At 42.2% G+C, this 25,667-nt stretch overlaps 1 pseudogene; it reads left to right on the forward strand.

Moving 5' to 3' along the window:
* The first annotated feature begins 187 nt into the window (after positions 1–187).
* Positions 188–25,667, forward strand: part of LOC116829574 (uncharacterized) — a 169,919-nt pseudogene continuing 144,439 nt past the window's right edge.

Genomic DNA, 25,667 nt, shown 5'->3' on the forward strand with positions numbered 1-25,667 from the left:
GTAAAGCCATGGCTCCTTCTCTTGAAGATCTATCACACTAATTTTAGAGATTTACGAAGATGATTGCTGTTCTGATAGTAAACACAGGTACTGATGATTGTAACACGTATCAGTGGTCACATTGCTAAATACCAGGTGCAGTAAAGTCTTGATCATCTGAACTCCATTTCTTCAGTGGAGGTTCATGATGCCTGGGGGGTTTCTGGTAAGTAAGGTTCAGGCTCCCATTTTCCCTTGTTCTAGTAAAGCAGAGGTTGCTCTTTAATAATAGCCACTCTGCTTCCCTGAGGTTGGCAGCTTAGCATGACTAAAGGAGGAATTGTCCACTTTGGCATGGGGAACCTCTCCTAGCTGTCTACAGCTGGGAAAGTAGCGCAAGCTGCCTTTGAAGGCTGTAGAGAAACCCTGAGCTGGCTCTCCTCACCATCCCAGTCCCACACGATACAAAATTTTCAGCCATCCCTAGACACACCAGGACAGCCTGGGCTCCACAGTCTAAAATGTTACACCGCCATCTGCTGTGCAGCACACCCAGGAACAAAAACCACATCAACTCTGGGACAAAATGGCCATCTGAATTAGGTAGATATACCAGGCAGCTACACACACACACTGATGTGCCCCTCATGCAACTAGCCACTAGCAGTCTTTCATGGCAATCATGCATTTTTGATAAACCTATGATTTGGAGCAGTCTAGGTGCCAAAGGGGATAACGCTAAAGAGCAGCCACTCCAAGAGGATGCAGCACAACCCATGCTATTGCTGCAAGCCAGCATTAACTTAAGATGCTCCAGCGGTTCTTCTGTCTTGAACTGGTCTAGCACCTGGATGCTGTAAGTGATCCTAGTTGCCATCATTGATCTTGCTGTCTGTAGAAGAGGGGCAGTAGGGGCATGGAGTCCAAGTAAGTTCACTAGCCCTTCTGCCTTTTGCAGGCAGTGGATTCTCAGGGCTCCAGCATCTCTCTATGGATTCCATTGCTGCACTCCTCACATTTGCACTGGCCCAGCTGGGTTTCAAGATCACATCCCTTCAGCTCCATCAATAACTCAAGATGCAATGATGTTGAGTAAAAGGCTAGCACTGGGGTCTTTCCACTGCATAAAAGATAGGATTTAGAGAGCCCACACACATACCCCAAGTGCCAATAAGCACAGCAATTCAGGCTGTCCCTATGCCCAGTAGAGGATAGACAAGGGCAAGGCTGATGATCTGTGTAGATCTATTAAAGAGCCACAATATCCCTGTTTAAGAGGGAATACAGCAGCTGCATGGTCTTCTGTAACTGTGGGTTCCATAGCCTGGGGTTGAGGATTCTCCCCTGACCTCTCCATGTGTCTCCTGCACACACGTCCCTTTTACATAGACTGTGCACTGAGTCTAGGATTTGGCCCTCATTTATGTGGAAGTTAATGAACTGAAACCAACCAGATTCCACTGGCATCTTGGTCTATTGAAACCACTTCATTTGAAATGCTTCCCAACAATGCCCGTTTGCTAAGGTCATTAGTCAAATTGTCAAGTTCAAGAATTTGGGGACTTCCATGTGAGTTGTTATTATTAATTAAATCAGCCTTAGAACTTTCTGACTACTGTGAGAAGAGAGGGAGGCTGGGAAACAAGTGAACCTGATTCTGATCTGACTTAGACCACTGCAAACGAGGAGTAGCTACACTGAATCAGTGGAATGCCAGTGTAACTTACAAAGCTCCTACAACATCAAATCACATAGGATGCCTTCCTTTTGCATTCACAATGTCATTTATCTGCACTTGGCCAATCCATTCATTTGCACATAAATATCACTGGCCTTCCCTGCCTCTCAGCAAAGATTTCATAGCAAAGGCCTGCAGGGAGATCTCCTATTACTAAAGCAACATTGCATAACATCTATTAATCGTGCATTATATGGTAATATATAAAGGACCTTGGGTCAAAACAAATGAATGCAGAACCTGTTATGATCCAATTTGTTTACTAATTGACAAAATTCAGCAATCCGAAGCCCTCTGAAGCCACGAGGAGTCTTGCCATTGATTTCAGTGGGCTTTGGACTAGAATCTGAGGCTGCTAGTCCTGCAATCCTGTTTCCAAGCAGAACCCCTCTGATGTCCAGGCAGCAAGGTTCCCTACTTTGTTCCCTTTTGTTTTCTCCAAAGGCTATTGCTAATAATTCATTTCTGCAGTGGAAAAGGTCTAGCTTACTAATATTGCTGTTACATGTTACAGCATGGGATTCAAAGAGATCCATTTTCCTATTGTCCTTTACTGAGGTAGTTCATTTCTCCAGGGTTTCCCTGTCCCCTTTCCCGTTTTATGTTTTGCTTCCATAAGGAATGAAGTAGTCTTTAAGCAACTAAATGTTGTTGTGGTAATTATTAATAATTTTATTTACTTAGTGTCATAAAATGTCTTGATTATTTGACAAACACAGAATAAGAGGTGATTTTCCTACTAATTGTTTAAGGTAAATACAATTGTCTGCCTGCCTGCCAGCAAAAACTAATTTATTAAAAAACTCAGATCACAACTTTCAGATTTCCAAAACTAAATTAGGGCACTTGTTCTACATTGTGTTACTCAAATCAGCATTTCTGTGCCATGAGAGCCAATGTGAGCATCTCCATGTTGAGGAGAGTGCTCAGATCCCAAACTGGAGACCCAAGTTTGAAAACTGAGCTCATCATTGTTAAAATAAGAGATTCTGCCTCTCCTTAGTCAAATCCTTACATTTTCATTCTCATCAAGAACCAAAAACCATTTTGAGTGGCACCAAAAACATTTTCACTTTGAGCTCTTGATGTTACCATTTAATCTGTTAAAAGAATGTTTTGACTGAGTAATTTCTCCTATTTCTTTGTGTTTTCATTGCTGTAAAGAACTTTAGGGAGGCATCTGTTTCTTTTTCAGTGTAGAAAACAAACAAATATATATTATTATTTAATTGTATTTATGTGATGGCTTTGTTAAACATTTTGAATAGAGATGCAACTGACCAGAACCCCAGAATATGAGAGTTTTCACAATCTGAACCGAGACTGAATCTAATTTTTGCAATTGGCCAGTAGCTCTATAATGGGCTGTATTAAAACCCTGGATCCAGATTCCCCCAAACTTTGGGGTGTTAAAAATCCAGATGCAGGATACAAATTTGCAGCTTGAAGCCAAGCTTTAGTTTTAAAGATGGGCTGAAGATCTGTTGATAGGAAATGCTCCACTTCTGAGATAACCTTAGCCCTGGCCCTGCAATGAGTTCTGTGTGGTCAGATCACTGCATACATGCAGTGCCCTAGTGACTTCAAACCATCTCTGTGCTAGCACCTGGGTTTGCCTGCATGGACCTTATTGCAAGAATGAGCCCTGATGTGCATTGTATACCCACATATACAGAACAAAAGGGGGAATTTAAAGGGGCTTGCACAGTATGCAGTAGCAGATGGCCACACATGCAGCTTCCAATACTGCTAATATAAAAGAAAATATTGATACCCTTATAACATCCCTGATATAGCATACAATCCTGAAAAATTGGATAGGATGCAGACAAGAGCCACAAAAATGATTTCAGGGCAGGAGAAAATGCCTTACAACTTAGTCTGTTTAGCTTATCAAAAAGAAGATTGTGAAGTGACTTGATTACAGTGCACCAGAACTTCACAGGGAGAAAATATCATGTTCTAAAGGGCTCTTTGATCCAGTGGAGAAAACATAACAAGAACCATTGACTGGATGGTCAAACCAGACATATTCAGATTTCCAGCAGCGAGGTGATTAAATGTTGAAACTAACTATCCAGGGAAATGGTGGATTCTCCATTTCTTGGTATCTTCAAATCAGACTGGAGGCCTTTCTGGAAGTTATGCTTTGAGCGCAATCAGCTGTTTGGCTAATCCAGGGTGATTTTCCCTTCCATGAAGAACACTGCACAGTGGGCTGGGTGCACTGTGGACTTGTTCTGGAGTTGTTTGTTGCCAGACAGTGAGGCAAGATGCAAGAGTTGGTATATTTCGGGTCTGATCCAGCATCGCCTGTTTTATCTTTTGTATCTTATGCCTATTTCAAAGCAGACATGTCACTGGTTTGGGATTTGTCTAGGTCAGGAATAGAGAAAGCCCCCACCCTTCAGTGATAAGCTCTATGAAGCCCTATAAGGGCTATATTTAAGACTCAAGACAGACACGGGCATCATCATTGATAGCTCAGTAAAAACCTCTGCTCAATGTGCAGTTGAGGTCACTGCCATGGAGAGAGTACTGGAGGCAGAGAACTTGACATAAATTCAAAAAAGGACTGGACCCTTATATGGGTATCAAGACTATCCAGAGTTATCATAGTTAATGATAACAAAATTTGTAGAAAGATATTAAACCTCATGCTTCGGGGTTTAAGCCAATCTCTAAATACATGAGATCAGGATGAGACCTAATCCAAGGAGCAGATCATCCCACATCTACTACTGCAGGGTTTCCACACCTTCCATTGAAGCATCTGGTACTGGCCACTGTCAGAGATGAGATACTGGACTAAACAGATCTCAGGTTTGGTCCAGTCTGGCAATGCCTATGTTCCTCCCAATGCACCTACATTTATATGTCACATCTCAGTGTAAAGTCTAAGCATTTTTAGAGTAAGGCCTTTTGAGTAAGGCCTCAGTCCTGCATCTCTTTCTGTGAGGTGCAGAGCACCTTTAATTCCCAGTGCAGTCAGTGGAAGTTGAGCGCTCCTTTAGCATGATCAAGGTGCTAAAAGAGCACTCCAGGAAGACAAGGCCCCTGCCGAGAAGCTAAATTCATTCTTTGCATTGTTCTTCACTGCAGAGGATGTGAGGGAGATTCCCACACCTGAGCCATTCTTTTTAAGTGACACATCTGAATAACTGTCCCAGACTGAGGTGTCAGTAGAGGTGGTTTTGGAACAAACTGATAAATTAAACAATAAGAAGTCACCAGGACTGGACAGTATTCACCCAAGAGTTCTGAAGGAACTCAGGTAATGACATTGCCGAACTGTAGCATCTAACCTATCGCTTAAATCATCCTTTGTACCAGATGTCTGGTGGATAGCTAACGTGACAACAGTTGTTTTTAAAAAAGGCTCCAGAGATAATCCTGGCAATTAGAGGCTACTAAGCCTAACTGGTGGATTGGTTGAAACTATAGTAAAGAACAGAATCATCAGACACAGATGAAAACGATATGTTAGGAAAGAGTGATCAACATGACTATTATAAAGGGAAATCGTTCCTCACTTATAAGCTAGAATTAGAAACACAGAAACATGTGGACAAGGGTGATCCAGTCAATGCAGTGTACTTGGACTTTCAGGAACCCTTTGATAAGGTCCTTCACCAAAGGCTCTTACGCAAAGCAGGCAGTTATGGGCTAAGAGGGAAGGTCGTCTCATGGATCAATAACTGGTTAAAAGATAGGAAACAAAGGGTAGGGATAAGCTGCCAGTTTTCACAGTGCAGAGAGGTAAGTAGCGGGATCCCCCAAGGATTGGTACTGGGATTAGTCTGTTCAACATATTCATAAATGATCTGGAAAAAGGGGTAAACAGTGAGGCGGCAAAGTTTGCAAATGGTACTAAATTACTCAAGATAGTTAAGTCCAAAGCTGAATGCAAAGAGTTACAAAGGGATTTCACAGAACTGGGCAAGACAATGGCAGATGAAAGTCAATGTTGATAAATGTAAAGTTATACACATTGGAAAACATAATCCCAACTATATATATAAATATAAAATGATGGGCTCTAAACCTCTCAAGAAAGAGATCTTGGAGTCATTGTGGATAATTTTCTGAAAACATCTGCTCAATGTGCAGCAGCACTGAAAAAAACCTAACAATGCTAGCCATGATTAGGAAAGAGGGAGATGATAAAACAAAAAATATAATGCCACTATATAAATCCATGATTCACCCACACCTTGAATATTGCGTTCAGTTCTGGTCACCCCATCTCAAACAAGCTATATTAGAATTGGAAAAATTACAGAGAAAGGCAGCAAAAGTGATTAGGGGTATGGAACAGCTTCCATATGAGGAGAGATTAAAAAGACTGGGACTGTTCGTGTTAGAAAAGGGACGACTAAGAGGAGGAGATGATAGAGTTCTGTAAAATCATGAATGGTGTCGAGAAAGTGAATAAGTAAGTATTATTTACCCCATAACAAATGAACCAAAGGTCACCAAATTAAATTAATAGGCAGTATGTTCATAACAAACATAAGGACGTACTTCCTCACACAATGCACAGTCAGCTTGGGGAGCGCAGTGCCCCAGGATGTTGTGAAGGCTGAAAGTATAATGGCATTCAAAAATATTTGGATAAGTTCATGAAGGGTAGTTTCATCAATGGCTGTTAGCCAAGATGGTCAGGGATGCAATGGGTAACCCTAAACCTCTGACTGCCAGATGCTGGAACTGGATAACGGGCTGGATGACTCAATAATTGCCCTGTTCTGTTCATTCCCTTTAAAGCATCTGGCACTGGCAGGGCCGGCTTTAGGAAGTGCGGGGCCCAGTTCGAATACCTGGCTGCAGTCCGGGTCTTCGACAGTGGGTCCTTCACTCGCTCCGGGTCTTCCGTGGCACTGAAGGACCCGCTGCCGAAATGCCGTGAAAACCTGGAGCAAGTGAAGGACCCACCACTGAAATGCTGCCAAAGACCCGGACCGCCGCAGGGTGAGTAAAAATTAAAAAGTTAAGCACTCTTCTTTAGGGCACGGGGCCCTATTAGGCATGGGCGTGGGGCCCTCTTAGGCAGGGGGGGCCCGATTCGGGGCAATCGGCCTAAAGCCAGCCCTAGGCACTGGCCACTGTCAGAAGACCAGATTCTGGAATAGGTGGAGCATTGGTCTGACCCACCGCAGCTGTTCTTACGGGTTTTTTACAGGTTTTTTATTTTGTGTCACTAACTCTCAAGGTAAAACTTTCAAAAGTGCTTCAGTGACCTGGGATCCAAAGTGTCATTTTTAAAAGTGACTTAGAGCTGGAATGAATTTGTAAATTTGAAGATGGGCACCTAATGGGATTTTCCAAGGCATCTCAATGAGAGATTGACTCTACACCCAGTGATTAGGGCACTCACATAGGATGTGGGAGACTCAGATTTAAGTCCCTGCTCCATATCTGGCAGAGTGGGGATTCAAACATGGGTTTTCCACATCCCAAGCTGCTTTATTCCCTCTTAGGCAGGGATATTGTGGCTCCCAAGATCCATTCTGTTCTGTTCTATCCAAGCTCGGAGGCCTCGCCCATCACTGTGGTATCTGAGCATCTACAATTTCATGCTTTGCAAATAAATTCTCATTTTCAGCATAAATTTGCTTTTGGGGACCCATCTGGCACATGGCCAAGGGGAACCCCTAGTTTATGCATGTGAAAGTGGGAAACACAACTGGCAAGACAGCCCTGAATTTTACCATGGGACTTTGGGGCTTGCCGCTGTGAGTACAGTGGTCAGGAAGGAGAAAGAAGAGATGGAGAGGATTTGTGGGGGAGGAGAGAATGAAATTTATAGGCGGAAAGAAAGGTGATGGGGAAGAAGAGAAAGTGTGGGGGCAGAAGCATTGACGAGTGGGGGGGAATCAAGAGAGCTGCGTGAAAAAATAAGTATATTTTGCAAAAAAATCTAAAACCATTTTCCCCAACATTTTTCAGTTTCCTGGGAGAAGGGGGTTCCTCTTTTCACTTCCATTTTTCCTCATTCCCCCATTTTTCCCCCATTTTATCACTAGAAAGGGCAGGGGAAAAGGCGGGGAAAAATAAAATATGAAAAAAAATAGTTTTACTCTTTTGGGTGAAAAATCAAACATTAAAAAAAAACTTTTCATGGAAAAGTATTTTTCTTTAAAAGGTCATTTTTCATTAAAAAAAAAAAAAAGCTCATGAAAAACTTGAACCAGCTCAACAAGGTTCTGATCCAGGCATGATTCTGCCACCCTGGCTGTCTCTGAGCAGCATGTCGCTCTCTGAAATGGCCTGTGAACTCCCTACTCACAATGAAGCTTTGAAGTCAGCCAGAGCCTGGGTGCCCCCCCAAGAGCGACTGCTCAGTAGTGTAAGCTTGGGATTCACCATCTGCCCCACAGATTTCAAGGGGACACCCTGCTCAGTAAGAGGCTACTCATTGGGAATAGCGGTAGCAGAATCTGGCCCTTAACATTCTGTGCTTCCGTCCTTGGGACACCATATCATTCAGGTTCCGCTGAGTTCACCTAACCTTTCCTTCTCAGAGCAATTAAGCCTCATCCTGCCCCACTGAAGAAAATGAGAAGAGCACTGCAATGGATTTTTATAGACACAGGATTGGGCCTTTAAAGAACAAGCACCTGGTGTCACTGAAAATCTCCCACTCACCAATATGTTTACCACTGTGATGTGTCATTTCTTTCCAGGAGTAATAACCAGGAGGGAGGATTCAGAAGACTTTCCAATCAGAGTTTCAGCCATTCTTGGCAAAGGTTGCATGATCCAGATGAAGACTGCAGCTTTTTGCAAAGACCCCTTTTCAAGATGACAGTTGGCAGTGGGACTTTCTCAATCTCTGAAAAAAAAAAAAAAAATGGAGATGCCTTTTTTTTTTTAAGCCAGCCACCTTTTAGTATGTGCAATTTATTTAGCACTTTTCCCTTTGCTTAACTGGGAAATGTTATGCTCTCGGCTCATATTGTACAGTCATTTTGTTGTTGTTGTAGCTGTTGTGCCAAAGACTCGATGGAGCTTCTACACTGTGTCTAGTTTTGCCTTAAATGTTAAATCCTTGAGCCAAAGAAAACTCAGAAATTCCGTTTAGGTAATGTTGAGTGGGCCAGTTCAATCAGTGACAAATCTGAATTTCTGAATCCTTCTCTAAAAGTTTCCTCTTTTCTTTCTCCTGTTCATATCTATCTACTTGCAGCCCTGGAACCAGCATTCACAGCAGGAAAAAGCCAGGACACACCAACACTTGCTCCAGAGTTGATCTCTCTTTCTTTCAGCGATTTCATTGTTCTACTTCTTTGGCAATTACCTGGTTTTCTTCCTGCTGGGAAACATGTGCATAGGGTAGAAATATTGACACAAAGTGTGAGCTGAAACCAGATCTATGCTTTTTAATATAAATATATTAATAAATAAAAAGTGCCACATAAAGCAATAAAAAAAAATCAATAAGACAGTTCAGATAGGCAGCCTGGTGTTTAGCAAAACAATTCAGTAGTTGTTTCAATTTTGAGAAGTCATTTTTGGCTGGTTTTTTTTTTAAGTAGTTAAAAACCCATGTAATGCAAAGGCATTTGAATCCTATACCGTATTTTTCGCTTCAAATTGAAGTAAAAAAAAATTAAGAACCATTTGCTTGGAGTAAGCAAACTTTATAGGTAATGCAGTTCATATGCAAGACATCTGCTAGTGGTGGAGGACAGAATTCAGTGTCAGAGTAAAAGAATATGGGTTTGTAAAGAAAGGAGATTAACCTGTTTTGTTTTCACTTAAGGGTAAAGGTTATACCTCAGGGGACAGATTCATATCTCAGTTACACTAGTGTAAATCAGGTTTACTTACGCTTGATTTACTCCAGGGTAACAGATCTTAATCTGGCCCTGTGTGTGTATGTCTGGAGTTGCATGGGGGAGGGGGGTCTCTTCTCTTCATTATATGAACATGTAACTCTTAGCAGCCTCAGCAGGAATTAGGCATGTGTGCAGAGGGGAGATCAGACTCTGTGCTACTAAACCATTGACCTGATATCAATACAAAATTCTGAACTCATCAGTTGCCATCTGTTTATTTTTCTGTATGAGCTCATCAACTTAAAGAGATCAATCCTGGCTTTCATGGCAGTATATGAAGGCTGAGTGGCTGCATGGTATCCGCCCTGAAGAACATCTGACCCTCCGTGACTGAGCACTGGACTCTGGGTTGAGGGCTTGTTCACTGGAATGCAGGTTTCCAGTGAGGGCATGGGAGAGTTCCCAGTTGAAATGCCTGAGGCGCCCTTGCATGATACACCCTTGAACGGGAAGTAAATACATCTCCCACAGCCCACACAATGCTTCGGAGTCACACCATACTTGAGCAATGCTACCAGAAGTGAAGCAACCACCCAGAAATCTCTAGTGGGGTGTTATCAGCAATCACTATAAGGATACTGGAGGAAATTGCTGCAGCTTTGAAGAGCCACTGCTGAGAGATACCAGGAAGATGGGAGGGGGAGGTATGAACTGATGGATTTGGTACAGTAGAGGAGAATTAACTAACCTGAGGGAGGAACTGGTAAGGAATTGAAGATTGAGGGGTAGGGAGGAGGGAACACCACAACATGAGCGAATGTGGGTATCTGGGGGTGCTGATGGAAGTTTTGCTCTTGGGCCTAGCAACAAACTCTGCTTCAATTAGCAGTAAACCTGCCTTCCCATTGGGTAAATGCACAGAATTTAGCTTGGAACCACTGGTGGGAGATAAAACTGACACAGCCCATGTTGTTTTAGATGTAGTTGGGGTAGCACAGCCAGTTCTCTGTTTGATCTGGAATAGAGTTGCGTGAAAAATTCAGAGTGGGCACTTTTAAAAGAAATTTAGTTTCCTTTTCTGATCACAAATTGTCCAGAAGGAGTTCACCATTTTGAAAGGTGTGTTAGTTACTAATTATTAATTACTCATTATTCATTACTTGCTAATAGTTCTTTTTCAGGAACTAGTGCCTGAGCAATTTGCTGCAAATATGCAGGAGTCACAAGCTGAGCTGTACTGCTGCATTCTGGTTGGATATCTAGGTCACATGGTATTGCATGTGCTCTGATTAGGTGGGACACAAAATCAGGATTCAGACTTATAAACTCCAAAATTCACTTTCTTCTAATATTCTCTAGCACTCACATTAAATTTGCTGCTCCTGCCATAAAGTCCTGCAGAGGAATGTTCGCCAAAAGTTAAAACTAATGGAGTACGGCCAGAAGCAATGTCAGGTCTTCAAATGTCCACAAAATATTTTGTAGATGTTCACTCAGCTCTTCTCTGGACTCTCAATGGGATACATTTACCTAAAACTAGGGAACTACAATAGTTACTACCCAACACTACCGCATTACAACACCACTGACATTGATAGCCCTAAGCCATGTCTTCACTGAGAATGACCGTGAGTTTTGACCACCGGATAACTAACACACGTGTGAGCTATGCCACTCTAAAAACATAGTGCCAATAAGGCAGTGGAGCTTTTTCTGCAAGGTAAATTAGGCCAGGTCACCCATAGGCAGGAGTTTAGTGCTGGCCTTGACTAGCTACCTCCTGGTTTATCTGAGATAAACCAGTGGTTTATCTGAGATAATTACCTAGGGTTTGTTGTCTCTCTGTAAAAAAGACACCTTTGTGCCAGTGAAGACAAAACCTTAATATAAATAGTCCATTGGCTGTTACTCATTTTTAATGCTATCTCAGTGAGCTGATCTAAGAGATGACATACACGCCTAACACCACCATGCACTCTGCAGAGCATATCCAAAGGGAAATTCCTTTGGCAAGTGGACTTTTCCTTCACAACAGCCCAAATAAATACATGTCTGGAAGATAAGGAAAAATGGTCATACGAACTGAATTTCAAAAGAGAGCCCTCCTCCACCTTGCCCTTATTTTCAATTTTGGGGTTCAGTTACACAAAATCTTGAGATTTGCAGGGTTTAAAGTAAAGACCAGGACATAGCCCTGAACCTGCATGTTTCCTGGGTGCTCACTTGTGCGCCCTGAAGCTGAACTTGTTCCTCGACACTATTGTCCTTTTAATTTACACGTGAACAATTTGCCAGAGCTCAACTGTAATTGACCATGACCTACCATAACAAAGAGAGGCAACAACATGGCCAATAAGTAATGATGAGCTGATCCAGGCGAGAGGGTTTCTAGTTTGATAACAGATTTACTACAGCACAGAGTGGTGCTCACCAGGACTACTGAGTCTAGCCACTATAGGCTCATGGAGCCAGATTCTGATTTCGATTACAGCAGTGTAAATCCAGAGCATAGTAACTACAGTAAAGTCAATGGAATTTTTGCAGATTTACACCAGTATATTGTACTTGAGATCAGATTCTGGCCTCCTGGGTGTTATGGGCTATAATGCAAAAGGTAAAGTATGCCATGCCAATAACAGCACACATCATCTGTACTTAAAGCACCACACCTTGTAAGTGTTCACAAAGCACCCCTAGTATATGATAGCATCTGCCCTGGTCAGGCACTGTACCACTCAGGTCTAAATGATCTCTGAATGACTTTAGCCAGCATGAAGATTTCAGAGATATTTAACAATGAAAGGAGATCTTAGAAATGTGACAACACTATCACCTCCATCTCCCCATTGTCAGTTTTCAGGGGGCATGAAATGGACCTTAAACTGTATGAAACAAACAGAGGTTGTATGTTTCAATAGAAAAGGATTCACAGCAGCATTCCATGAGAGCTACTGTACCTGCATGTTAAATAAATGTTCTGACACAAACAACTCATTGAGATGTTACCTAGTCTTGGACCAGAATGCTGATGCTAGCAGCAGCTATAGATATAAAGCTGAATTTTGCTCTCAGCTATACTGGTATGTAACTAACTATAATCAGTGGAGTTAGTTCAGATTTACACTGGTCTCACAGAAAGCAGAATATAGCCCATATTCTGGGATGATTTACATCTCAGGAGATCCTATTGACTTCAGCAGAACTCCATACAGTGTTGGTATACAATGTATCTCGTGCATAATGTAAAAGCACACATACAGGAATAGGGCTGAAGATAAGAATCCGTCCTCAATACAGAAATCCTCTTTCAACAGTTCTGTAAAACCACTCAGAAAGAAATAGGACAACCTCAGTAAAAGACCCCAGGTTGCAAATATAGTTTTGCCAACTCTTGTGATTTTATCCCGAGTCTTGCAATACAGTATTTGGTGGTTTTCTTAAAGCCCCAGCCCCTGAAGGGATGTAATTAGGTGAAAATCTCATCTTTCATTTTTTTTAAAATGAGTTTCTAGTCATAATGGTTACAGAGAAAAGCTTGAAAGTGTGAACCCAATACACCCTAAGGACACAAAGCTAGATGGCAAATGTAATGAACCCCAAATATTTTTTCAAATCTCATGATTTTTAAGCCTGTCATATTGGGGGATCCTGACTCATGATTTTTGAATGCTTGGGGTTTGTAACCCTGCATATAGCAGAGAAGAAATGTAGTGCTTCCACAGTCATGGAAGTTTAGTGGCAAAAAATGTCTTGAAATACACCCTGTGCAATCCCATTGAGACCAGAGAAAATCAGTAAATTAGGATAGATTTAGCCCTCTCTATTCTTTTGGGCTGGAACATCTGGCCATAGAGAAAACAGATTCAATGTGTCTAGGGAAGCACATCTATCTAAGCTCATGTATATAAAAGACACTTAGCAGCAAGGTATCTAAGCAGCAACTCTAAGAACCACCTAATTCTAACTAAACCTCATAACATTAGGAAGACGACTCTGATTCTCCTACTGCATAATCGTATTTACTTCAAGAGAGTACCCTTGATTTACACCCCTGCAAAAGAGAGGATAATCCAGCACTATGCATCAGATTTTACAAGGTATTTAAGCACTTTAAGATACAATATAGATAGGCATCTATAGGGAATTTTGCAAATCCCATCAGGCACTGATCAGTACCTTTAGTCATCTAAATACTTTTAAAAATCTGGTCCCATCATTTTGTATGGAAAACATAATCCCAATGATCCAATGTGCATGACACAACTTTTAGTTCCAAGAGAGAAATAATATTATAGAAAAAAGGACAAACTCTTTCAGATTGAAAGACAGGTGGATGGACCTCTGAAAATGCAGTGTTTATATTGCATGCGGTCAACAATTCCCATTTCAGAGCATCTGATGTATATCAAAGATGAAATATAGGAAGCAGAGAGCAATCTATATATTAAGTGCACACAGACTAAGAATCATATTCTCCACCTACTAGTGTTCAACGTTCTCCTTTCCATAGGATTTTTCATTCCCTTCAACCTCATGCTCAGCTGACATATTCAAGCTGAGTCTTAGGTCTTTACCTGGCCTCCATGACTATGGTACCTGACAGTATGCCTACGCTGAAATAAAAGACCCACGGCAGCGAATCTCAAGCTTGGTCAACTGACTTAGGTCATGTCTACACACACTACAAGATGATGTCGACCTGACACCAGCATTACAGCCACCGCAGTTATTAAATCACTTGTGTGCATGCACATTTGGCTCTTCATGTCGGTGGAGCGCGTTGTCACTAGGAGCGCTTGTATCGATTGTATTGTCTGCGTGGGACATTGTGGAATGGCACCTGAAAACCAGAAACAGTTGATGTAAGCAGTGCAGCATCTACCCTGACCTAATTACATCAACCATGACTTTATGCCACTTGTGGAGGTGATATTACTAAATCAGGAGCCAAATTTAAGTGAAGACACTTTCATGGCTAGGCTGATGCAAGGGAGCTTACATTGACCTAACCCTGTAATGTAGACCAGGCCGCAAATTCACAGGGTTCGCGCTATGGAGATAAAAATAGCAGTATAGATGTTCAAGCTCAGGCTGGAGCCTGGGCTCTGATTCTCTTCTCCCTCCCTGGATTTCAGAACCAGGGCTCCAGCCTGAGCCCAAATGTCTACACTGCTACTTCTAGCCAGTGGGAACACCTGACCATTGACACTGTACTAGTGAGAACCCCAGCCTGATACGTATGGGAAAGAGAGAGCAGGATCTCATACCTCATGTGTCCCTTTCCACCCGCTTCCCCGCACCTCTTCCTCCACTCTTGGCTCTCTCTGATTCTAAAATCAACTACACCACACAGAATCAGCGCAATGAGATGGAGCAACCCAACTAGCCCTTCTCAGCCAGAGAAGAACTAGTGAAGGAGAAGGACCTGACCAGACCAAATAAATAATGTCCCTGTCGAGGGAGGTAAGATGAGATCCAGAGAAACAGGAAAAATAGGTGTCTTGGCCAACCTGCAGGCCCAAAACATCTGTGACTGACCAGCACCCTGTATCCTGAGACTATCAACAATACCCACATTTCCCTGTCTTTTAATATCCTCTCTCTTCTCTCCCTTCTGTGTCAAAAGCAGAAAAGTGAGTATCATTCTTGACTGAGAACTGAACGCAGGGTTGTTGTTGCTGTGTCAGTCCCAGGATCTGAGAGAGACAAGGTGGGTGAGGTAATAGCTGAGGGCTGGTCTACACTACGGGGAAAAATTGATCTTAGATACGCAACTTCAGCTACGTGAATAACGTAGCTGAAGTCGAATATCTAAGATCGGATTACTCACCCGTCCTCACCGCGTGGGATCGATGTCCGCAGCTCCCCCTGTCGATTCCGGAACTCCGTTGGGGTTGGTGGAGTTCCGGAATCGATCCCCGAGCAATTGATTGTAACCCGCCAATACGGCGGATAGTGTAGACGTAGCCTGAGAACTGAACAGCAGAACTTACCCTTTCTTTCCTCCCCACCCCAAGAAGGGCTGTTTGACAGAATAAAAGACTCTAATCAATATTCCCTCATTCTACAAAGAGACTTTGATAGGTTTTAATTAAATTTGCTTTGCATACTCACTCAATTTCAGTTTCAATGCTTTTTGCCTTTTCTTCATTCTTTTCCTTTTGTGTGTCTCCGTCAATACAATTCTAACCTTTGGCATGAATTTTCTAGTGTGTTTACCATGGTAATGAGCAAGGCAAGGTCTTTGTACTCAGAACTCCAAACGTTGTTTAAAACTCCGAATGCTGTACAGAAACAGGGTTGAGTTACCACCTCTGACTCTTTGCACCCATATATTCTGTCGAAATTAACGCAAGTTACATCCATGTAAAAGTGGTGCCCTTTCGAGCAAAATCAGAACAATCCTTCATTATTCTTCTAGTTTGCAAATCCTCCTTTAAAATTGGAGGGCCAGATCCTCAAGAGGAATAAACCAGCGTAGCTTCACTGTTGTCTCTGAAGCCATGTTCATTTATGCCAGCTGAGGATCTGGCAAATTCTTCTTGATAAAATCCTGGTTAAATGGAAACAGTGAGCTTAGACAATTCCTGTAACATAAAAATCTAAAGGGTCAGATTCTGCTGGTAGAAGTATGAAGTAACTCCACAGAGACCATGAAGTCAGTCTGGATTTATACTGATGTGACAGAGCACAAGCTGGCCCCACACATTTTCATTATTTATTGGAAATGTAATTTAAATCTAGTCCTTCAGCTATTCCATTCAAAACCAATTTTAATATACTTTTGTATTAATAATGCAGATACCAACATTAACATTTTTGATGTAGTTCAGTCATTGAGCCAAAGTCTTTGCTGGCACAACCCCATTGAAGACCCTCTGTTTTTAAAACATTGTTTTTCTCTGTTGCATTTTCATGTGTTTTTCAAGTATCTCCATGGCTCTAGGTAGTCTATAGCCACAGAATACAAACTCAGAGCCAAATTCTCCACTCATTTCCACTGGTGCAAATCCATATTAGCTCCAGTGAAGTCAATGAGTGACCCAGCACAAGCAAAGCATCACAAATAGCCTGAGTGGCTGGGTTTGGAATGTCCCAAGGGCTCAAATTTATTTCCATAAATTATGAAGCAAATATTTACAAACAGGCACATATGCAGAAATAAGGATGGGTTCATAAATAATTCCCAGGCAGACACAAGGGCTACTACTTTCATTGGGTAATTTATTCGCAACATGTAGAGCCAGATCCTGAGTCCCATGCCAGCTTCATTGCCTGTCTCAAGCTGCTCTAACTTTGCCAAGGATCAGACGGGCATCTGTACTGCCAGTATGCAAGGGAGCATAAAAATGCCTTAAAACCACCTTTCCCCACATCTAGAGTGGATCTTGTGCTAAGCACAGCCCAGACAGCCTGGAAGAGCTGACCCATGATTTAACCAGCTCTGTTTTCTTGTTTGGTCATTCACTGAACTAATTAGCTGCAAGAACACTACTTACTAATAGCAGTTTGTATACTAATTATTATTATTATTTCTATTGTGGTAGCACCTAACAGGCCAAACCTTTTATGCTAGGGGGTCTCAAACTTTTGTACTGGTGACCCCTTTCACACAGCAAGCCTCTGCGTGCGACCTTCCCAATAAATTAAACACACTTTTTAATATATTTCACACCATTATAAATGGTGGCAGCAAAGCGGAGTTTGGGATGGAGGTGGACAGCTCATAATCCCCATGTAATAACCTCGCAACCCCCTGAGGGGTCCTAAACCCCAGTTTGAGAACCCCTGCTTTATGCTAGGTGCTGTATAAGCACAGAACAAAAAAAGACATTCCCTGCCCCAACCTGCTTGCAGTTTAAGAGTAAGATGAGACACAACAGGTAAATACAACAAATAGATAGAAGGGCAAAATATAACAGTGAGACTAGTAGGATATATACAATTATTTATGTATGATGTAAGGGTATATTATTTTGCCTGGATTTTCATTACTTGAATATTTCACACACTCTAAAGTATTTCTGACTTCAATGGTCTTTGTAGCTTTTACACGGAGTTCATTTATTCCTTTTATATGTCACAGGGACACTAATTACACTGCAGCTGTAATATAACTGTATTGTAATGATTAGCAATTTATAAATTTACCCTATGTAAAAAAGTGTCAGCATGGTTACATGAATGATTTATGTAATGATATATATGCTGTTCTTAGGTCCATGTATGTTATGTATGTAATCACATACTACACCCTATACAATAGCCTTGGGATTGCAGTGTAAATTGAGGTAATTATAGAAAATTATGCTACATACAGGACCCCCTAGACCAACCAGAGCATTCACTACCAGAGAATAGCCATTGTTAGGGGAACAGGCAAATTGTTCTTTGGTCATCAGAGAGTCCCAAATCCATGTGATTACATAGCAGTAATGGTGAGAGGAAGGCAGTGAGTGAGAATGGAGAGTAAAACATGCATCAGGACATGGGGGAGTGACAGAGGTAGTGATCCAGGTAGAATGAGACTTGAGGAATGTTTCTGCTTTCAGTGATTCTCACACTGACAGGAGCTGGGACAGAGGGCCCACTAGCATTAAGCCTTGCTCTGCCTTAGGTCTTAGTGACACAAGCTCACTGGTCTGCTCCAAAGGATTAAAAAATCATAATAAAAACAAGCAAAAAAACCCCAAAAGAAAACATTTTATAATGTTAATTCTAGATCAAAAGTCTGTCGGGGTCATTAAACCCGAAGGTGTATTCAGGTCTTTGTAAATCAGCTGTAAATTAGCCCTGACTTTAATTTACCCTCTCTGTCCAAGAGTCAAGACTTTTTCAAGATCATCTCTCTAAAAGTTCTATCCTGCCATCCATCACCTAGAATCTGCGCACCTTCCATATAAAAATCAATAGCAATAGCAAAGTCCCTAATGGACTTCTATGGAGTCTTTGGCACGTCTCTCCAGCTATGTCAGGCAGCAGTTTAAAAGGTAGACGTCTCCTAGTTACATTTTTGTTTTATCATCAGTAACGATACTTTGCAGCTATCATCCAAGGATCTTAATGTGACTTTGTTTTAAAAGTGACCAAAGTTGCCCAGGTACTCAGGGCCAAATTTTGCTCTCAGACATACCTGTGTAAATCCAGATAAACTCCAACTGATCTCAATGGTCTTTCTCCAGATGTACACTAGTCAGTGAAAGGGAGAGCAGAGTTTGGCCATGAGGTTTATCAATAAACTACATGGACAGTACGCTTTACCAACAAACTGCTAAAAGCTCCTGTCATGCACTGTAAAATATATTTACACCATTAGAGTCACTGCTATCTATCAAATGAGTATCAGTGTCTAAGGTCTTGATCCTGCGCACACTTATGCCTGTGAGTAATCTTGCTGAAATCAAAGGGACTTCTAACATGCATAAAGTTAAGCATATGCATAAATGTATGCAAAACTGGTGCTTAAATAAACTGACCTTTACAGGTATATCTATGTGCATTTACAATTAAATGGTCGACGTTTTTCTTTTAGTATCAGAATTAAACCATATAACTCTCCTGCAATTTCAACTATGTGCAGAATTTGTTACTTCCTGTCTTAAACTGTGACATTACTTGCTGGGTGCTGTTTAACTTCAGATGTGGTTGTGCATAATAATTAGATGTGGATAATGTAGCACATATATATATGTATATTAAAGGCAGGGATGGCACCACTTCATATATGTACTGAATTCATCAAATTATTTGCATTTACACACCTACAGTACAGGTGCCATCGCCTCAAATAAATTAAGAATCAACCACCAATAATCATAGAATTATAGAATCATAGAAGATTAGGGTTGGAAGAGACCTCAGGAGGTTATCTAGTCCAAGCCCCTGCTCAAAGCAGGACCAACACCAACTAAATCATCCCAGCCAGGGCTTTCTCAAACCAGGCCTTAAAAACCTCTAAGGCTGGAGATTCCATCACCTCCCTAGGTAACCCATTCCAGTGCTTCACCACCCTCCTAGTGAAATAGTTTTTCCTAATATCCAACCTAGACGTCCCCCATTTCAACTTGAGACCATTGCTCCTTGTTCTGTTATCTACCACCACTGAGAACAGCCTACTCCATCCTCTTTGGAACCCCTTTCAGGTAGTTGAAGGCTGCTATCAAATCCAGCCTCACTCTCCTCTTCTGCAGACTAAACAAGGCAAGTTCCCTCAGCCTCTCCTCATAAGTCATGTGCCCCAGCCCCCTGATCATTTTTGTTGCCCTCTGGTGGACTGTCTCCAATTTGTCCACATCCTTTCTGTAGTGGAGGGCCCAAAACTGGATGCAATACTCCAGATGTGGTCTCACCAGTGCCAGATAGAGGAGAATAATCACTTCCCTCGATCTGCTGGCAATGCTCCTACTAATGCAGCCCAAAATGCTGTTAGCCTTCTTGGCAACAAGGGCACACTGCTGACTCATATCCAGCTTCTCATCCACTGTAATTCCCAGGTCCTGTTCTGCAGAACTGCTGCTTAGACAGTCAGTCCCCAGCCTGTAGTGGTACATGGGATTCTTTCATCCTAAGTGCAGGACTCTGCACATGTCCTTGTTGAACCTCATCAGACTTCTTTTGGCCCAATCCTCCAATTTGTCTAGGTCACTCTGGACTATATCCCTACCCTCCAGTGTATCTACCTCTGCCTCCAGCTTAGTGTCATCTGTGAACTTGCTGAGGGTGTAATCCAACCCATCATCCCAATCATTAATAAAGATGTTGAACAAAACTAGCCTCAGGACCAACCTCTGGGGTACTCTGCTTGATACCGGCTGCCAACTAGACATCGAGCCATTGATCACTACCCATTGAGCCCAACAATCTAGCCAGCTTTCTATCCACCTTATAGTCCATTCATCCAATCCATACTTTTTTAACTTATTAGCAAGAATACTGTGGAAGACTGTATCAAAAGCTTTGCTAAAGTCAAGATATATCACATCCCTTGTTTTCCCCATATCCACAGAGCCAGTTATCTCATCAGAGAAGGCAATCAGGTTGGTGAGACATGACTTGCCCTTGATGAATCCATGTAGACTGTTCCTGATCACTTTCCTCCCCTCCAAGTGCTTCAAAATGGTTTCCTTGAGGACCTGCTCCATGATTTTTCCAGGGACTGAAGTGAGGCTGACCAGTCTATAGTTCTCTGGATTCTCCTTCTTCTCTTTTTTAAAGATGGGCACTATATTTGCATTTTTCCAATCATCTGGGACTTCCCCCGATCTCCATGAGTTTTCAAGGATAATGGCCAATGACTCTGCAATCACATCAGCCAATTCCCTCAGCACTCTCAGACGCATTAGATTTGAACCCATGGCCTTGTGCATGTCCAGCTTTTCTAAATAGTTCTTTCACCACTGAGGGCTTGTAATAAAGAACAAGGGAATGGACTATTTTTTTTTATTTTTTATTTTTATTTTTTTAAGAAACAGTGGAGCTGTCTGTCAGGAAATTGAGCTGCCTGCTAATGATAGATCTGGAGATTTCAGATGCCTGAAGTTGAATATATCTGGACAGCATGTGCTTGACACACTTGAAAGGTGTTCTTCCACTTCAAGCATTTAAAACAGCACAAATTAAAAATTAAAAAAAACCCAACCCTTAGATCCTTAATGTAAAAATCATGAAGATTTCCTTTGCTCTGGTAACTAATCAGTTCAGGATGTGTTTACGTAGGAGTGGACAGCTATCCCTTGCTCACAGCCTCTCCCCTATTCCCAGATAATGAAGACACAATCGTGTAGCACTAACTGAAATTTCCCTAATGGATTAAACAACTTACATGGGAAATAAGTGACATAGGACCAGTATTTCCAAAGCTGCCTCCAAAACTGCGATTCTACTTTGGAGTGGTGCAAAGGTCTTCACATGTGAATGCCTACAGCAGATTCAAACAAGCTGCATTTGGTGGGATTTCTGAGCATGAATCTGAGGGTTAGCTTGTTCAAAATATTAGAACTGAAAAATGGTGCCTGCCTGTGATTTCCGACAGCAGGTAAAGGCTGTTTTGAAAACAGAGGTGGTGCTCAGTGTCAGGGACCAAAGATTGTGTTCAAGGAAGGAAGAATGATTTGGCTTTGTATAAATATATTTTTAATACTACGAATCTTGCTAAGTCTAAGACACTTATTTCCCTACCAGAAAATATCAGAAGAGGACTGGCATCTCTTGAAACCTTTCTGCTCTAGCTCTGTCTATTCAGTTTCCTATGTTCTATAAGGTGGGATACAATCCTAAACCATGCAAACTATGTTTTTTTTGTTCTGAGTTCAAACTTCTTTATTAGCATTAACTATTTAACAAAGCAGATAATTATTATGATGATTAATTATTGGTATTACCAGAGCACCTAGAAGCCCCAGACATGAACTAGGACTCCATTGTGCTAGGTGCCATACAAACTTCGAAAAAAACCAGTCCCTGCCTCAAAGAGCTTACAATCTAAATAACATAGTACCAACCAAATGCAACCATCACAGTCAGATAAATCCCCTAGCTCCTTCCTTATTCTTGTCTTCTTTAAAAAGATGTAAATTATACAAAAAACCCTATACGAATGCAGCTTTTATAAATAATATTTTACTTGCACAAGACTCATGAAATTGAAAGTTGTCAAACTTGTATCTGCATTGTGTCATGCTGCACGCACAGTACAACCTTGCCAACTTCGTAAAGGATCTGGAAGACCCATTGCAAATAGCTGGAAGCCTGATAATTCCATCCATGGCCTGAGCCTGCAGACTCTTATTCATGGAATCAATGCTTGCTCAGGTGAATAAAATAGTCCTACTGAACTCAAAAGATCATCCTGTCCATCCTTCACTGTGCTATCTAAGCACACTACTCACGTGAGTAGTGATTGCATGGGTGAGACTGTTTGTCAGTCTGCCCTCTTATCAGCAAAATTCAGGGCCTGGAAACCCCCCTCGTGGATTCCTGGCCCATGGCTAGGACACCTAGGCAGCATGGTGATCCAAATAAAGAAAGCAGCAACAACAGTTAAGGTTTCTTTTATGGCATTGTGACCCTGGGAGCCCCCTCAATGCCCTGCTGTAACTCACCTCAGGCTTGACACACTCACTGACCCAACATGCTAGTATCATATGTATCTCAAAGGCATCATGAAAGGTATTATCAGATGTAAACTGTTGATACGCTGGTCCTGAAAATCATTGTGTGATGTATATAGGGGTTGCGTACAAAGAGTCACAGATCTGTGCTGGAAATATGTTCTTAAAACGTGTGTGAGAGGCAGAGCATGAACCTACCCCACCCTAGACAAAGGAATGTGGATTCACTTGTTTGACCCGTTTGGTTACAGACAGAGGACAATGAAAGTACATTTACATATAAGGTGAACAAAGCCAGCAAGCTAAACAAGCAGCAGCAAAGAACATTTAACAATCATATCAGGGGACAGAATCAGCACCCCAGGAAGCCTTCCTGGCTCCTAAGGCAGAGATATAGGAGGAGCAAAATCTCTGTTCTGTTTAATCAACTTGTCCATCACTGTGGGAGCACAGGGCACAGCACCCTTCCAGCCTGTGAAAGTTGGATCCCTTAGTCTGGCAGGCTAGGGATGCTGGTAAGTTGATAGGTTTCAAAGTAGCAGCCGTGTTAGTCTGTATCTGCAAAAAGAACAGGAGTACTTGTGGCACTTTAGAGACTAACAAATTTATCTGAGCATAAGCTTTCGTGGGCTACAGCCCACTTCTGTACATCCGATGAAATGGGCTGTAGCCCACAAAAACTTATGCTCAAATACATTTGTTAGTCTCTAAGATGCCACAAGTACTCCTGTTCTTTCTGGTAACTTGATGTAAGTAAGAAAACTGCTTGGCAAAGATTGTAACTTCCTAAGATTACGTTTTAGTCACTAGAAAGCGTGTTTTATTTTGTTTTGTTTTTCTCTTGCTGAGTGTCTCACACTGAGGTCTGAGCAGTGACACCTAGTGGTCAGAGCAGACTCAGAGGGCAGGACCAGAGGCATAGTCAGGGCATGAGCCAATGGTCGGAGCCAGGAATTCAAAGCTAGGCAGGAACTAGGGCTGAAGCAAGGGTTGAGGCAAAGGGCTAGACAAGAAGCAGGGCTGGCACAGCTGCAGGCACTGAGCCGCCACTATGCTGCGGTTGCTACGGGGCTTAAATGAGGATCTGATGGGTTTTCTGACTGCTTAGGGAGCACAGTCACTCAGTGAGGCATTATTGGGCCCAGCCGATTTCACTGGGTTGCTAGGCAACTGAACTCAGAGGCAGCTGAGTTCCTGACACTCAGTGTCACTTAAACCTCTGTTCTTTTCAATAAACATATTATCCCCGCACCATCTCAGTGCTGTGTATGAAAGTGAAGTGTGAGCCTTCAGCTAAACCCACCAGCTGGGGTATACTCTGCTTCTTTGGAGGCAGGGAACATAATTTCCATGAGCGTCCCATGGGAGGGTCTGGACACTGCAGGGAGTTGTTTCTGGGGAACTCAGGAACTGGGTTTCACTGATGGTTTCCTGCAGGGCAAGGTTTGGACTGGCAGAGTCCTGAGGAGTTTGCTGGCAAAGCAGGCAGGCTGGTGTGTCAGAGAGCTGACCCGTAGCTTAGCTGTAGCTCTTGCTAAGTCAGAGACGTAACAGTGGCTCACAGTTCTGGGTGTTCTAAGCACATCATCACGGGTGTTTACTCCTGAATTGTTCCATTGGGGGTGGAGGTTGGGAATCTAGCTCACAACCTCTGGGATCTGTAGGAGGCCATGACTGCCTCTATGAAGCTCCATCCTTCTTCACTGGTTCTGAATATCTCAGTCTACATCTGCTAAGGGGGAATGCACCATGGCCCATACTTTTGAAGACCCTGTCAAGGTTTTTTCCCCACTTTGAACTTTAGAGTACAAAAAGTGGGGACCTGCATGAACACTTCTAAGCTTAATTACTAGCTTAGATCTGGTATACTGCCACCAGCCAGAATTTAGTGTCTGGCACACTTTCTGTTCCCCCAAAACCTTCCCTGGGGAACACAGATCCAAACCCCTTGGATCTTAAAACAAGGAGAAATTAACCATCCTCCTTCCTTTCCCCCCAGACTTTCCCCTCCCTGGGTTTCCTTGAGAGGCTTCACACCGATCCAAACTCCTTGAATCTTAAAACAAGGAGGAATTAACCATCCCCCTCCTTTCCCCCACCAATCCCGGTGAGTTCAGACCCAACTCTTGGATCTTAAAACAAGGAAAAATCAATCAGGTTCTTAAAAGAAAGCTTTTAATTAAGAAAGAAAAGGTAAAAATTTCTCTGTAAATCAGGATGGAAAATGCTTTACAGAGTACCCAGATTATATAGCCCAGAGGAAACCCTCTCTAGCCTCAGGTTCAGAGTTACAGCAAACAGAGGTAAAAATCCTTCCAGCAAAGAAACATTTACAAGTTGAGAAAACAAAATAAGACTAATCCGCCTTGCCTGGCTATACTTACAATTTGAAACATGAAAGACTGATTCAGAAAGATGGGACAGCCTGGGTGTACGTCTGGTTCCCTTTAGTCCCAAGAGCGAACAACGAACAAACAAAAAGCACAAACAAAGACTTCCCTCACAAGATGTTGAAAGTATCTTGTCCCCCTATTGGTCCTCTGGTCAGGTGTCAGCCAGGTTCACTGAGCTTCTTAACCCTTTACAGGTAAAAGAGACGTTAACCCTTAACCATCTGTTTATGACAGATCCCTTCGCTACTACTGTTAAAATCCTATTCATAACAATGCACAAATGTGCATGTAATACGTTCCAAATTCCTTTTACTTGACTGACACTTATTTTGATGTCACTTAAGAAAATCCTGCAAGATGAATGTTCAAACGATGTTTCAATCTGAGACATTGCGGAAAGGCTTTTACAAACTCACGCAAGCACTCTCTTTGCCAGCTGCTTTCAGGAAAGCTCTCCAGGCAGCATGTATGGTATCATAGTGCATGATACCCTTACAGTCACTGGGCTGGGCAGAGGAAGTCCATGTAACATTTTAAGTCATTCATTATTTTCATGCAGGCAGACTCTCTCCTATGTGAGAATCTCTCCTAACAACAAAAACCAAGCCAAATAATGAGAAGACCTTAAAATGGTTTAAAATACATGATCATGAATGGAGCAACACTG

Source organism: Chelonoidis abingdonii, chromosome 5 (genome assembly GCF_003597395.2).
Source record: "Chelonoidis abingdonii isolate Lonesome George chromosome 5, CheloAbing_2.0, whole genome shotgun sequence".
Taxonomy (NCBI): Eukaryota; Metazoa; Chordata; order Testudines; family Testudinidae; genus Chelonoidis; species Chelonoidis abingdonii.